This window comes from Durio zibethinus, chromosome 28 (assembly GCF_047325235.1).
Source record: "Durio zibethinus cultivar Kanyao isolate XHJ-2024 chromosome 28, ASM4732523v1, whole genome shotgun sequence".
Lineage (NCBI taxonomy): Eukaryota > Viridiplantae > Streptophyta > Magnoliopsida > Malvales > Malvaceae > Durio > Durio zibethinus.
This window is the reverse complement of record NC_143189.1, coordinates 4,487,495-4,494,637: the sequence shown is the minus strand read 5'-3', so window position 1 is coordinate 4,494,637 and position 7,143 is coordinate 4,487,495.

Genomic DNA, 7,143 nt, shown 5'->3' with positions numbered 1-7,143 from the left:
CATCTTTTATTATGAGTAGATAAAATAATTTTTTATTTTTCATAATTATAATCACAAACTTTTAAAATTAATGAAAAGGTCCAATTTAAACAAATTTTACATTCTTTTATAAATTAAGTTGTTTAATAAAAAATTTAATTGAAATAACAAAAGACTAATTATGACTTGTCACATATTTGTCAACAATATCATAAAACAAATGTTAGTTTTTATGTTATTTGAATTGTATCATTTTTTATTCATTTTAAAATATTTTTATTATAATTACTAAAAATTTTATAATTTTATTTACACGCAATAAAAAATCAAAAGCTTAATTTCATTTTTTTTTTAATTTTGATGGTATATTTAAATAAAAAGCCATTTTATTATACTTTAGGCATTATTATAAGATTTTGTTATCAAATGCAAACTACTTTAAACATTTAAATCTTTCATTTTCACTACTTGATTAAACATTTCAAATTATAGATTAAGTGATTAATTAATTATCTAATATATAAGGTGATGTAGAATTTTCAAAGAACCCTATAGTTTTAAGTTTAAATATGAACAATGAAAGTGTAATAGGTGATTGAAAAGAAAGAAAAATAAGCAGCACAAATAAAGGGAATGAAGAGTATAATCAAGTAAGCTTTGTAATTTTTACTTTTAAATTTTTTTTTTTTTTAAATTTTAAGCCTTAACTGTGTTATAAATCATTATATAGCATATTTTTAAAGGCCTTAACTTATACATCATGATAAAAGCATGAGAAACCCAAGGCAAATGCATCCAAAAAATTAAACAACTCCACTCTTTGGGATTATTATTGAATGATTGAAAAATAAATAAAAAATAAAAAAATAAATTAAAAGAATCTCAAAGTAAAGGAATATGAATTGAAAAATTAAATTCATAGCTCACATGCTTTTATTTTTTGTCACTATAAAGCAACATCAAGAATCCCAAGGCCACATTCTAACTTCTGGTAGGACCATGAGATTCTTTGTTTTCTCACTTTTTTTCTTGTATTTGTTTCTTCTTTTTTCTTTCTCATATTTGTTGTCAAAAAATTAAAAAAAAATTCACACCCCAAAGTGTAACCTTTGGAGGAAATTTGTTTTTGTCAGTAACTTGCTTTACTTCCACTAATATAAATTTTTTTACCTAAAAAAAAAATCCTACATCACAAAACTCTCAAATATTGAATCTTGATCATCATTAAACCTAAGACTACATTGAATATATATATATATATATATGTATAATTAGAAGAATAATTTTTTAGTATTACATTTTAGCTTTGGAGGATTGTCGCTTTAGATTATGTTCAATGTATAAAATTATTAGTAAGATTAGATAATAATTATTTTATATCATATTTAATTTATATCTAAATAGAATGATAAATACTGTAAAGAATATTAATATATTTTTTATATAGAATTATTCAATCCTCTTAAAGTAAAGAGGATTATTTTTAATTTATGAAATTAAATTTATATATTCAATTATATTATTAAAATTTACATCAATAATTTAAATTATATAAACTTTTAAAAAGTATAATTTTAACAAATAAATAAATTATCATATTATAATTCTTACATATATCAAACATAAAATATAATGATATTATTTAATCTAATTTTATTTATAATATTATCTTATTCTATTATATCATAATATTATGCATCAAATATAACTTTACTTTACAAAATACGATAATTTGCATGGCTATGCATAAAAATAATTTGGTCTAAAGCAACTTGGTTACTTAACCATTCTTAGAATGATGCTGATTTGATTCTATAGTTCTTTGTGAATTAAATATTATAAAAACAAAAACTATACCAGAACTCATAGTTTCTATTTTCCTTGTAATATTTTAATTTGTTATTGTTAAAAATTCACTAAATCAAGTTGACTTTACATATCAAATATAATTAAAATTGGCCAAGCAAATAATTACTAGAATCAGGGATTTTTTTAAGCACTCAAGTTGCCAAGCTATAATTTGGAGTATATCATTAAACTGATATATTAATTTTTTTTGGTATTTTAAATCGTAAAAAATTAATTTTTCATCATTAAAATTAAGAATTCAATATTTTTATTAATAAATTATACAATTATTGACAATATAATTAAAATTTATGATATTTGTATGTATAAATTTATAGCATATGTTATATAAACAAAAAAGAGTTCATATATGATGACTTAAGTGAATTTAATTATTTAATCAAGAATTTTTTTATAATTGTAACGTCTTTTTCAATTTACCTATTAGCCATATTTTTGTGACTATGAAATGGGTAAAAGATAGATTCCATGGCATGTACCAATAGTAATTTTTGTCACTTTGTATGTCCTTTTCTTATTAGTTTGTTCGTTAAGTGAGATATAATTAATTCTGCATTGCACTATACTCTACTCCATATGATTAAGGTTTAAATGTACTTACCATAATTTTTATCTTTATAATAATATGTTCAAATAAAAAAAGGATTGCATGAAATAGTTATCTCATGTCGGTATATATTTTTTCCATTCAAATCATACCAGATAATTATATTATTAAAAAAAATAATTATTTATTATTGAATAATTTATTTATAATATTCATCATTTAATTATCAGATGTAATGCATAATAAATGATTAATTTTTTTAATAATATGATTACTTGATATGATTTAAATGAAAAAAATATATACTGATATAATATAATTGTTTTATACAATTTTTTCTTACGATAAAAGTATTCTCATAAGATGATTTTTTTGCATTATATTACAATATATGTATTCGGTGCTGTGAAAATTTTAAATAAAAAGAGATTATTTTATTTTGGAATTAAGACATATTGAATATTGACAAGGAGAATTTATTTAAATTTATAAATATGTTCATTAAAAGAAACTACTACAGTTGGAATCGAATTAATCTTTAAAATAAAAAATTTTTTTTTGTCAAAAAAATTTAAAAATAAATAAATTATTTAATCTTTTAAATTAAGATAAAATATACCGTATTTAATAATATAAAATAAATTATTATAGATTATACATTCGAAATGATTAATTTTTACAAATAAAATATTTGATTCTTACTTACTCAACCTTTAATTTACCATTTACAAGGCATGCGATTATATTCTTTTAGTTTTCTACCAAACATATGATTAAGGACGTATGATTAGTACCAATTGACAGAGATTATTATTGACAATGAAACATTAAATACCACAATTTTTGGATGTATATGATTCTAAGATTAAGGGTTTAATTTAACCAAAGAATGGTTACATTAATCTTTAACAAAACAACATGCCATAGGATAAGCAAAACAAGCGGCTATGATTCAACAACGAGTTGAAGGAAGGCTCGGTGAGGTCGCCATCAGTAGCCATCAAATGCAGGTAATGGGTAGGCCATCTAAAATCATTTGAAAATTTGAGGGTCCTGATTGAATCATGAGGCATCACTTTGTAAGATCCCTCCGACAACTACTTAGGTTTGGGATTTTGTAATGGCCTCCGACACTTCGATAGTTGCTGTCATATTGATTTTTTTAATATTTAATAAAATATATCAATATAAATAGATATATCAATATTACTTATATTAAATGAAAATTTTAATTTTTCATCCGAATATAAATGAAGATAGGGATGATTTAAGCTTTTTTATGGGGTACAAAGATGAAAAAAAAAATGTAATACCCATCTCATAGCAGTACCATACCTTACATATATATATTTAATAAATAAAATTTTAACTAAATAATACAAGTTACTATTTTTGAATTATAACTAATATATTTTTATTTAATATATATTAATATATATTTATAAAAATATTACATAAATATGTAAGATAAAAATAAAAAAATTTAAAAAATTATGTTAGTTTTTATTTTTTGAAAAAATTATAAGTATAAAAATTATTCATAACCATTACTTGTGAGGATTGAAATGAGAATAGATTTGAAAAATTCGTTGGTTAGGATACAGGAACAAACATAAAATAAAAATATGAATATTAAAATAAAAAAATTATATTCACTTTATACTCTACCCATGGACATTCCTAAATATAAACAAAAAATATGGATTAATAATTTACTAATTTTTTTATTCATTTTCAAGCACTTGATTGTTTTCGTTTTTTTTTTTTTTATTTAGCAACAAAAGGTGGTTGGGTTTTTTCCAATATATTCTCTTTTGAATCAGTTTAAGTAGATTTATTTATACTAAATTTAATAAATTCATAAAAATTATCTTCTCACAACATTCTAACAAATTTGAATCACAAAAAAAAAAAAAAAAAATTTTCTTTATCACTTGGGTCAACTCTACCTAAGTGATTTAACCTTAGTAGTTGCATGTCAATGCCGTGCGTGTGTGTATATATATATATGTGTTGCATGTTAATGCCGTACATTTGTATATGTGTGTTTGTATATGTGTGTGTGTGTTGCATATCAATGCCGTGCATCTGTATATATATATATGTGTGTGTGCGCACGCGTGTGTGCACAGATTTTACGTACGGTTAAAACTTTAAAATTATAATTGAGTTAAAAAACATTGTAAAATAAAATTCTCATTTCAAGATGATATTATTGTGGACTAAATTGAACTGAAAACAATGTAGGTACTGTTTACATTTTATTCTGCTACAAATGAATAAATAATTAAAAATAAAATGAAGTTAAATATGAAGATAGCATAAGAAAATTAATAATATTTCGTTAAAAAACAATGTTTTTGCCCAACCAAATAAATGAAATCCAAATTTGATGAATATGCTTTGTTTTTCTACTACACTGTCTCTCACTTTTATGGACTAATATTTTTTACATACTTAGATTCATTTACTTTGTAAAATTTTCATTATCTAATAGTTTCTTGTTTATTTTGATAAGCAAAGTGAAGAAATGAATTTCAAATTGAAAAAAGTTTCTTGTTTATATCCATCAGCATTACGGATTAAGTGTTGAACAAAAGAATCTAGTTGTAGATTACCAAAAGATGGTCACTGCATTAGATGAACAACAGAGTTGTTTTTCTCCACCAAATGGACTGTTTCTAGCCGTTGAAGAAAACAATTGTCAAGCATGGTAGAGTTCAAATTCCCGGGACAATATTGGAAGCCAGGTATACTTGTTTATTTTCATCATCTCATCAATTGAAAAGCTTAACCAATCTTGGGTGAAATCTAGAACTAATAATCCATGTTCTCATTTCCTATGACCAGCTTCATCTTCATCTTCATCTCTTTCTAAGACTAAGCTTATGCTTAATTTATCCTTTTTTTTGTGCACTCATTGCTTCCATTCCAGGCCTCACCAAACTCATGAAACAACTTCCTGTCTCACCTCTAGTGACATGGCAGTACAAAATCACTGCAAAAGGTGGCATTTACCATAGGAGACGTACAGCTGCAGGAATACTAGTGCCTACCCACAACCAAAGCCCACTTAATCGTAGGCACCATGCTAACGCGAAGAATAGCCGACTCAAGAGGAGGCAGACAGACACAGACAGTGATACAGTATCTCAATGAAAAGGATTTCTAGAGTTCTTACTTCAAGGAATGAGCACGGAGATCATCTGCGAATTGTTGGAGTTCAGTTACGGTGTCAGAGTTAAAACCAGCAGCAAATGCACTAGTAAAGGGACGTAGCCAAGTGCTGCTGAACTGCAATAAGAAAATACATCAATAGCCATTAAGAGCTCCTTCCTGTGTGAATTGATCGTCTTAACATCTATTTTAGCATGAACGTTTACTCGATGAAGCAAATGGAAGATCCAATTTTAGGAATAACATCTGCTTTAGCATGAAACGTTTCAGACACTCAAGAGCAACTCTGTCCATTTGCACGATTAACAAATGCGATGCAACTTTTATGTAAGCAAAGTCATGGTCTTTAAATTCAAGAGACATCCCTCCCTAAAGAAACCTTTTACCTACAAAGTAATCTTAGCTACTCGGAATTCTTTGACATCGTAGTTGCTTTTTTCCATTATTCTGAAGCTTCATACCTGACATTTCTCACCAAATAAATAACTAAGCATACAAACATTAAGACCCATAGATGGTTACAGTGATCCCAAACAGCAAAACAGAATACTAGCAGCTAAATCCTACTAGATTATAGACAAAGCAGAATCTTGACATGAACGCCAACAACTAATACACACCTAATAAAATTCTATTCACATTTTCAACAAAACCATAATGTGTGCTACTAATCTACTTTTCAATAAGCAACCATATAATTTTCTTCTTAATGAGATTCCTAAGCCACATAAATGCATTACTATTTATGACAAATCATACATAATTATATATAAACATAGGCATTTTGCTGCATCAACATGGTTAATGCATTTGGGGATATGCTACACTTGAACTAGTTCATGATATAATCATTTTCCATAATAAGAAGAAATCTTCACTTCACAATGCCAGGATTCAAGTAAGAAATACATTAATATTTCCCGATAAATAAAAGCAATAAAAAGCAGCAACATGTCATCTAACACAAATACTAAAACTAGTGATTGTCAAACGTAATTCCACATAATAAAAGATGCTTTATTGCCACCATCAAGGCACATAGTAAAACAAAAATATTGAAGTTGCGTGTTAATGGAATCTAAAGCAGAATTTGTAACAAATAAGGGAGTCACAAATACAAACAAACTTGATTCTACGTTGGTGACAGTAAAGAACAACAAAATCATTAAAAAAAAAATCATTCATGATAGAGAAAACACACCTAATGTGCCAGAAGGCTGATATCCCACCCCCTGAAACCTAAGAGTTCCCAGATTCAGTAAAATAAGTTAAACTGAATCAAATTAACAAAGCAAAGTTTCCCTTATAGGCTATAAATCAAGGCTATTAATACCTGAGAATATGTTCTTTGAGCTGCTTCCAACTAAGACATCTCTGCATCCAATGTGTTAACCAATTCCAAAACCTCTGGTGTACTAACAAACCAAACATACCAGGAAAGCAGTGCCAGCGATATCAAAATATGAAGCCAAAAATGTCTGCATGAAAGGGCACAGAATGCCACAGTTGTTGAATATGTCTAATCTCTCAAGTGTTCCTTTTATGAACCAAGTCTGAACCAGCATATATTA